Source organism: Coregonus clupeaformis, chromosome 18 (genome assembly GCF_020615455.1).
Source record: "Coregonus clupeaformis isolate EN_2021a chromosome 18, ASM2061545v1, whole genome shotgun sequence".
Classification (NCBI taxonomy): Eukaryota; Metazoa; Chordata; class Actinopteri; order Salmoniformes; family Salmonidae; genus Coregonus; species Coregonus clupeaformis.
The window spans coordinates 13,196,422-13,206,464 of NC_059209.1; the positions used below are offsets into that span (position 1 = coordinate 13,196,422).

The 10,043-nt window shown below is 41.6% G+C and overlaps 1 protein-coding gene across 4 annotated transcripts in view; it reads right to left on the reverse strand.

Annotated features, from left to right (window-relative positions):
* LOC121587473 (2-oxoglutarate dehydrogenase, mitochondrial) overlaps positions 1–2,592 on the reverse strand; it is a 73,956-nt gene extending 71,364 nt beyond the window's left edge. For all 4 annotated transcript variants that reach the window (XM_041904431.1, XM_041904430.1, XM_041904429.1 and 1 more), the window contains exon 1: positions 2,462–2,592. The gene's annotated coding sequence lies outside the window, so the exon portion shown is untranslated. The remainder of the gene's footprint in view (positions 1–2,461) is intronic.
* Between the last annotated feature and the right edge of the window lie 7,451 nt (positions 2,593–10,043).

A 10,043-nucleotide genomic window follows, 5' to 3' on the forward strand; every position in this document is an offset into this window, starting at 1 on the left:
TTACATTCTCTGTCATTTCTTTCTCAACTGTTGGACACATATGGTGCTGTATCATGATTCAAAGGGAATTGTGAGAAAATTAGAAATGGGCATTATTTCAGTTGAGTTTAAGCTTAGAAAGTAGATTTGTGGAACCTGTAAAAAAAACACACACAAAAACGACATACCTGGGTGTATTGATACCATGCAATTTGTGACCCATTTCAGGAAGATAGGCGTATGTGGCACATCCCTACTTCACAGGAGAGGCATTTGAACGTAAATATATATTTTTATCAAAATGCTTTTTTGGAAGATTAGATATTATTTTTTATTTTATTTTTGACAGAAATGCCTTTTGAAACATGTGAACTTTCATGTACCTTAATAATGAACTTGTATGCCATCTGTAAATACAAATAAAAAAGTTAAATTACGAGCCTAGTTGGTTTAGCCACGGAAAAAGACAGGAACCTTCCCGCTATCCATGATTGGCTGAGATAATGGACATGACGAGAGATGAGTTCGGATTGGTCTGCCATGTAGCATGCTTCTGTTTATAACATGACCTGCTCAGTATGTCTCGATAATCCTTGCTACCGTTCCATTCATCCATGTATACGGGTAAACATCTAGCTACATTTTCTGATATTATGTTTCTAATTTTGTCCGAAAGTCGTTTTCATTGCAGGTTAAAGCGTACTGTTAGCTAGCTAGCGAACGGTAGCTTGCTGGTTCGCTAGATAACGTTACGTGTATGATCTGTGTATTAATATTATTTGTATCTCAGAAATCCATTTGCATTGCTAGTTATAGCGTAATGTTAGCTAGCTAGCTAACATTGAACCTAGTTGGTTAGCTTTAACTACCTGCAGATTCATACTACAGCATTTCATACATGGTGGCTAGCTATGATAATCCATTTGTACTGTATCTATGGGTTGGAATTATGGTTCATTGTTTAACTAGCTAAAGAAAACGCAGAATTCTGCATTAACATGACCCCTAAATTTAACTTGCTAGTTAATCCAGGTAGGTAGCTGAATTCATATGGTGACAGGGCATCATATTGTGTTAGCTTTCTGCCGTGTTTGAGAAGTCTAAGCCTTTTGGATTACTTATTTGTACTGCTGCCACTATCTTGATTACCTTGCCTTTTTTCCTCCTCTCCCCTGTTCTCTGAGCAGAGCAGGCAGGCCTGTTGCCCTAGTGACTCCAGACAACACACAGACAACGTGTAGCCTACACATGCTGCTCCAGAGCCAGTACTGTTCATTTGCACAATGTCTCTTGTTCACATTCGCTTGTAAATGTCTAAACTCACCAAAAATTACATTCGGTAGCTCCTACCTATATATGTATAGCTTTATGAGCTGGATTGCCTATCTTTGCAATTTATTTATTTTCGTTTGCATATTTAACTAGCAACCTCCATTGAAATTCGCTATTGTTTATGCTATTTTTGTTAGCATTCTGGTAATAGACACTTAATGGTTATTTCTTCTTAATTTTCTGGCGCCCCCTTGTGTACTAAACCGGTAACACTATATATCCCGGTATGAGATGGTAGGTATGACAATATGAAAATCTGAATATGGCCCAACCCTAGAGGCTACTGTGTTTTTTGTGAATCATGGACAGGTGTGGGCATGTTGTGGTGTGTATTGGGCTGCAGCACACCATGAAAAAAAAACAATAATGTTTTCACAACTGGGCATTTACTAGTCCTGTATTATCCGCCGACTGATATAGCCGTCTGTAGCGCGTGCAACACACAAAAAATCAGCATGCCATCTCTGCACATTTATCGCTAGCCTCTTTTACCAATAAAAGTCGCTGGAGGGTTCTGAAAACTAGGTAAATATAGCGACCACGTTGCTAAATTAACAACACTGGTCGCTACGCCTGTTTTGACCTTGTATTCATACTTGAAATATTCTCCGTTCTCCTTCACCGCCGTTTCCCAAAATATTTTCTGACTGGCAAAACACAATGTTCTAACGTTAGTTAACAAACAAGCATATGTTGAATTCTAACAACAGTTGGTTTGTATATTCTTGAATTAATTTACAGTATATCATTTTACTAACGTTATCTAAATAAGCCGGGCGAGGGGCCTGCTTCAATCATGATTCTCTCCATAGCTAACTAGTAGCTAACGTAGCGAATTAGCTGGCTAGTTATCCAACTAATGTTACGCTAACGTTATTTAGCTAGTTAGCCATCTTTTTGCCGCTAACTATCAGCTAGCTAACGTAGATATCGACCATTACTGACCACAAACCATTGTAACGTGTGAATGTTCCTAATAGTAAACAAAAAAAGTTCCTATGAATTTCTGGCTAGCTAAACTACGTTAGCCAACTTTTCAGAAACCAGAACTAGCTAACGTTACGTTACTTCGTCGCAGCGACTACTGGGCTGACAATGCTCCTCTTTGAAGCAAAAATACGTGTTGTATAAACTTCACACGATCACTTACTTTCAATATCCAGTCGTTTGAAGATTGAATATGAAGCTAATCCAGCGGCTCCTACCTCTTCCTCGTTGCCTTCTGTCTCCTGAATGCAAATGACAGCTAAGCACACCAAAAGCAACAGCGGTGTGTGTAGGAGCCTGCTTCTTCTTCTATGGTATAATTGCTTCTTCTTCGATGGGGTTTAATGGCGATTGGCATCCAATGTTATTGGTGCATTACCGCCACCAGCTGGACGGGGTATTGAATAAGAAACAAATAAAACATTGCGCGAAAGGGGGAAAACGACATCATACAAAATTAAACACTTCAACTAACAAAACCCACACCACTTCTTAAATCCCAGTCCACCCCAAAATACTTTCCTACATAGGCTCAGGGGCCTGTGATGGCAGAACATTCACCAACAGGATTTCTTGCACGGCCTCAGCTGTGAAATCACGAAGACCTTTTTAACATGTATCATTTCACTATCCCTCCGTTGATGAGAAACCTTCACTGCTCTACTACTATTGTTTCTTCCCCGCCACACATTCCTTCCAATCTTCTCACCGCCTCCAGATACGAGACATGCTGGACCCTCCTTAACCTTGCCACCTCATTCTCCTTCACCCTAACAGGGCACTCCATTAATTAATGCGCATGTTCACCTCCACAGTTGCAACATTTCACTTCATCTGGCAGGGACGGCCTGTTCAATAGGGCGATATGGGCGACGCACTGCCAAACGGGAAAAGGAAGGGATTTTTTTTCTAATCAATTATATCACGGCAACAGTAGTTATCAGTGTTGTAATCTGATCTGACTGCCACTAAATGTCAAATCAGGCTAAAGTCGTGCTTCAAATGGCCCCGCCCGTTTTTGGGGCGATTTCAGTCAGGTTGAAAATCGCCCAGAAGTCTCTCATAGCCTGTCATGTAAAATCTATTTTTTTCAAATTTCAAAGCTTTCAATACATTCTCTATGGGTGTCTGTGGGCTTGCACTTACGCGCTTTCGTCATACGTGACGTAACCATGAACGTAACTAAGAAAATAGCGGCTAGCAGCGTCTCTGTTGCGACCTGCAGTGTGGCGTTATCTTATGTTTTTAATTTGTACACTTAGTGGCGTTATTTTATGTTTTTAATTTGTAGACTTAGTTTACAAACATTCTGCCAACCATGGATTTCCAGTGGTGGGTTTTGGACTGATCTTGTTGATCGTGTACATACCCGCTACGAACGGACTAAATAATGAAAACGCTGCTGGCAGCGGAATCCAATACAGCTGGGAGACTTGGCTGGATGACAGAGTCCCGGACAGAGAAGTGGAGCCGGCCGGCTTCACCCTGGTCAGAGCGGACCGCGATCCTGGTAAGAGAGCGACTCTGTACCCCGACATTGAACTGCTTTCTGTGTCACTGCGACCTTACTATCTGCCCCGTGAGTTCCCCCAATTGTTTGTTACCGTTGTGTACTGTTGATAATCACAAGTTTACTGGAGAACTGAGACCAAGTAGAGACTTTGGACAGGGTGGATATGGTATAATAAAGGCAGTTTATTCAGAGGTAAAGATATCTGGAATCGCGTGCACGGACTCGTTCGTCAAACTCTTAGGGAGCTATCTGAAGAGAGCCCGAAAACATTGTGTGCAGACATTTTATACAATAAATGATGTAGGTTGAATCTAGTAGTTCTGATCTTCTGATTGGTCCTGATGAGTTGGGCGAGGTCCCCTCCACTGTTGCATTGGCTCTGAGTCGGGTTCTCTGTCTTCAAATGTTCAGCCTAAAGAGAGGGGATTTTTGTGTGTGTGTGTGTGTGTGTTTAACAGTGATGATGTGTGTGTGTGTGTGTGTTATCAGTGATGATGTGTGTGTGTGTGTGTGTGTGTGTGTCCTCAGAGCAAGAACTCGTGAGTTGGAAGAACTGAGAGACCTATGGCGTGGGTGTTGTCCTTGGCCACCTGCTGACAAGGCTGACAAGATAGGACTCTTTTGTCCATTGTTATAGGATAGGAACAGCATTGATTGAAAACAAACGCCCAACACAAAATGGGTCATGCACAAGATTTTAGTCAGACCAAGCTATAACATTATATATTTACTACGACAGTACATTCAACCAAAAGCTAATATAACAAAGGCATCAGAGATTATTTATAATCTGTCACAGAAACTGGAATCCATCTCCCCAGATCAGTCAATAAATGCTTCTGGTATTGACTTATATGCTGCCCCTGTCTTCATGTTGTTGCTGGACATATCTTTTTTAAAATGTGTGTAGGTCACCTAAATCATCAGAAAAATTGCCCCTCCTGAGAATTTTTTCAGGAGCCGCCACTGTCATCTGGCATACAATACTCTTCCATTCTGCACACACTTGACACATGACCAAATCTTTTACATTTATGACGCTGTAGGGGCTTGTGCACGGAAGCTCTTACAGGGTACAGTGGGGAAAAAAAGTATTTAGTCAGCCACCAATTGTGCAAGTTCTCCCACTTAAAAAGATGAGAGAGGACTGTAATTTTCATCATAGGTACACGTCAACTATGACAGACAAATTGAGATTATTTTTCAACAGAAAATCACATTGTAGGATTTTTAATGCATTTATTTGCAAATTATGGTGGAAAATAAGTATTTGGTCACCTACAAACATGCGAGATTTCTGGCTCTCAAAACCTGTAACTTATTCTTAAAGAGGCTCCTCTGTCCTCCACTCGTTACCTGTATTAATGGCACCTGTTTGAACTTGTTATCAGTATAAAAGACACCTGTCCACAACCTCAAACAGTCACACGCCAAACTCCACTATGGCCAAGACCAAAGAGCTGTCAAAGGACACCAGAAACAAAATTGTAGACCTGCACCAGGCTGGGAAGACTGAATCTGCAATAGATAAGCAGCTTGGTTTGAAGAAATCAACTGTGGGAGCAGTGGTGGCTCCTGAAAAAATTCTCAGGGGGGGCAATTTTTCTGATGATTTAGGTGACCTACACACATTTTAAAAAAGATATGTCCAGCAACAACATGAAGACAGGGGCAGCATATAAGTCAATACCAGAAGCATTTATTGACTGATCTCAAAAGTGTTGGCTTACCAGGGTTGGTGGAGCCCTCAGTTTCATCTTTGCCTCGCAAGCTAACTCAAACACTCCGCAAAACTTCACACTGGATTAGCCGGCTGAGAATGTGGCGGTTCTTGCTAATGTCGTAGTAAATATATTTGTTATAGTGAATATGGAATATGATATGTTGAGTAAAATGTTGTGCTAAGATCTATTTAGGTCAGGAGCTGGTTATAAGTTCTGTTCCTATCCAATAACAATGGACAAAAGGGTCCTATCTTGTCAGCCTTGTCAGCAGGTGGCCAAGGACAACACCCACGCCATAGGCCTCTCAGTTCTTCCAACTCACGAGTTCTTGCTCTGAGGACACACACACACACACACACAAACACACACACACACACATCATCACTGTTAAACACACACACACACACACACACACACACACACACACACACACACACACACACACACATCATCACTGTTAAACACACACACACACACACACACACACAAAAATCCCCTCTCTTAGGCTGAACATTTGAAGACAGAGAACCCGACTCAGAGCCAATGCAACAGTGACAGTAGCCTGGAGGGGACCTCGCCCAACTCATCAGGACCAATCAGAAGATCAGAACTACTAGATTCAACCTACTTCATTTATTGCATAAAATGTCTGCACACAATGTTTCGGGGCTCTCTTCAGATAATAATAATAATAATAATAATAATAATAATATGCCATTTAGCAGACGCTTTTATCCAAAGCGACTTACAGTCATGCGTGCATACATTTTTGTGTATGGGTGGTCCCGGGGATCGAACCCACTACCTTGGCGTTACAAGCGCCCGTGCTCTACCAGCTGAGCTACAGAAAGTGGATACTCATGGATGCGCATCGCAATTGTAAAATGTCAACACAATTGGAGACACCACGTCATTTTTGGAGACATGTTATTGACAGTAAACTATTGTAGATGCGACTGCTAACTAAATAAAACATTTTAGCTGGCTAGCTAATCATCTTAGCTAAATGTGGGGCAAACAATTCAGTTATTTACCGTTAATTTGAGGGATTGGGGTGAAAGAAATCGAGTTACATAGTGATACTTTACGATATACTGTATTGACAATATCGCAAAATTTTAGCGCTAGTTGGCTGTACCTGCACCAAAACACCATTATTGTTCCTTCATAGCTTGTTCTCAATCTTTTCACATTGGGAGCCAATTTGTTTTCAGCACTTTTATTTCCATGACTGATCAAAACTCGTTCTCATGGCTTTCTGATCCCTCTGCAACAGACATATGGTGCGCAATAAAATCACAGTATCGAATCGCAATACGTATAGAATCATGAGACTCGCAATGCATATATCTTATCGTGAGGTTCCTGGCAATTCCCAGCCCAAGTTCATTTGCCACAACAAATCTCTTCGCTAGCAAACGCGATGTCTTCTCCAAAACGGCAATGTGTCTCCAGCAATGTTTACTTTTTTGACGTTCTATGGCATCTCCACTTTCCAAGCATATATGACCACATGTAATATTTTGGTAAGTGATGCAAATAGTGAACTATGTAGGGCCAGGATGTAAAATATATGTAGCTGCAGCAATTTCTCTTATCTGATATGGTAAGTAATGGGGCTTAATGTATAGCTCCCTAAGAGTTTGACGAAACGGGTCCGTGCACGCGATTCCAGATATCTTTACCTCTGAATAAACTGCCTTTATTATACCATATCCACCCTGTCCAAAGTCTCTACTTGGTCTCAGTTCTCCAGTAAACTTGTGATTATCAACACTAACCTCATCGTTGTGGCGGCGGACAGCTAGCCTGTATCCCTCATCCAGTTGAGTGGCAATGTTATTTTTCAGATTCGTACCAATTTTTGGAAAATCCTCGGGTGTAGGACTTTCCGCCTTTAGTAGAAACCTGTTGAATTATTAAATTTGGTCTGGGAGGTCCTAATTGTTTCGTTGCCAATTTATCTTGATTTGTTCGCCGACAAAAAGGAACTTCTTTCAAAGAGACAATCGAGTTGCACTGCCATTTTGACAGTAATAGTGAATTGATTGATGAGGCTACCCGCTCTTTTCTTAGTTACGTTCATGGTTATGTTACGTATGACGAAAGCGCGTAAGTGCAAGCCCTCAGACACCCATAGAGATCGTATTGAAAGCTCTGATATTTGAAAAAAATAGATTTTACATGGGAGTCTATGACAGACTTCTGGGCGATTTTCAACCTGACTGAAATCGCCCCAAAAGGGGGGGTGGCCATTTGAAGCACGACTTTAGCCTGATTGGACAGATTAGTGGCAGATCACACCAGACGTCTAGATTACAACACTGATAACTACTGTTGCCGTGATATAATTGATTAGAAAAAAAATCCCTTCCTTTTCCCGTTTGGCAGTGCGTCGCCCATATCGCCCTATTGAACACACCGCCCCTGTGTGGGAGCAATTATTAGGAAATGGAAGACATACAAGACCACTGATAATCTCCCTCGATCTGGGGCTCCACGCAAGATCTCACCCCGTGGGGTCAAAATGATCACAAGAACGGTGAGCAAAAATCCCAGAACCACACGGGGGGACCTAGTGAATGACCTGCAGAGAGCTGGGACCAAAGTAACAAAGCCTACCATCAGTAACACACTACGCCGCCAGGGACTCAAATCCTGCAGTGCAAGACGTGTCCCCCTGCTTAAGCCAGTACATGTCCAGGCCCGTCTGAAGTTTGCTAGAGTGCATTTGGATGATCCAGAAGAGGATTGGGAGAATGTCATATGGTCAGATGAAACCAAAATAGAACTTTTTTGGTAAAAACTCAACTCGTCGTGTTTGGAGGACAAAGAATGCTGAGTTGCATCCAAAGAACACCATACCTACTGTGAAGCATGGGGGTGGAAACATCATGCTTTGGGGCTGTTTTTCTGCAAAGGGACCAGGACGACTGATCCGTGTAAAGGAAAGAATGAATGGGGCCATGTATCGTGAGATTTTGAGTGAAAACCTCCTTCCATCAGCAAGGGCATTGAAGATGAAACGTGGCTGGGTCTTTCAGCATGACAATGATCCCAAACACACCGCCCGGGCAACGAAGGAGTGGCTTCGTAAGAAGCATTTCAAGGTCCTGGAGTGGCCTAGCCAGTCTCCAGATCTCATCCCCATAGAAAATCTTTGGAGGGAGTTGAAAGTCCGTGTTGCCCAGCGACAGCCCCAAAACATCACTGCTCTAGAGGAGATCTGCATGGAGGAATGGGCCAAAATACCAGAAAACGTTTGACCTGTGTCATTGCCAACAAAGGGTATATAACAAAGTATTGAGTAACTTTTGTTATTGACCAAATACTTATTTTCCACCATAATTTGCAAATAAATTCATAAAAAATCCTACAATGTGATTTTCTAGATTTTTTTTCTCATTTTGTCTGTCATAGTTGACGTGTACCTATGATGAAAATTACAGGCCTCTCTCATCTTTTTAAGTGGGAGAACTTGCACAATTGGTGGCTGACTAAATACTTTTTTTCTCCACTGTATGCTTATTGGTCATAGTATGGATAGTTAGTATGCCAAATGTTCCCGGATGTCATAATACATTTGCCAAAATACGAAGGATACAAGCAGTGGACACTATTTCCGTGCTTTTAGGGCCCATAATGCAATTCTTTAGAAAATGAGCGTGGCTTCACAACATTTTCAGATTTGAAGAGAATGGCGGAAAATATGCATCCGAAGTCCGACGAGAGCAGATACAAATTCATTACTTTAACTAATTATGACAAATGTGAAGCAATGTAATAAAGTCATGACTTTTCAAATAAGTTACACGTTATGTTGGCTGACAATTTATTAGTTACGCTATCCTTATGAACCACATAGCTTATCACAGCAGTATATACCGGTAATATTTGTTAGTTAGCTACCTAAGGTTAGTTGGCTACTAATACATCAAACTTGCCAGTATATCAACTATATGCTATCTAACTACCCAATGTTTATTGACTTGATTAATCACTTCATTCTTAGCTTAGCTAAATGTTATAGTCGTTGTGTGTTCTCAATGGACATTTTTATTTTGGGTGCTTTGTAAATTTGCTCTGGCTTTCTCCTCCGATTTCAGAGCACTCTCGTCTGAATGTGCCAGAGCACAGAATAACTGTTGAATTTACGAACGCTCAATACCCGTTGAATATGGCCGGTGTAAGTAAACGTTGGGAAAAATGCATAATTTAAATTGTTGCCAGCAGCACAGTTACAGTTACCAACGCTCTGGATAACATGAAAAAAGCCTAACCAGCTCTGCTAGGGCGAGTAAAATGGTCAGAGTGAGGTGTTCTCTCATCTGTGTCTGGAAGTAGCTAGCAAGCTAGCCAACTTTAGCCAGTTAGCTTGGGTGAGGTCGGAACGCTCAGATCAACCCTGCTCCTCGGCCAGAGCGGGCAGTGTGAGCTCTGAACGGTCTGAATTTACGAACACACCCAAAGTCGTAAGATGTCTAGCTAGTAATTTGTTATGCTAACAA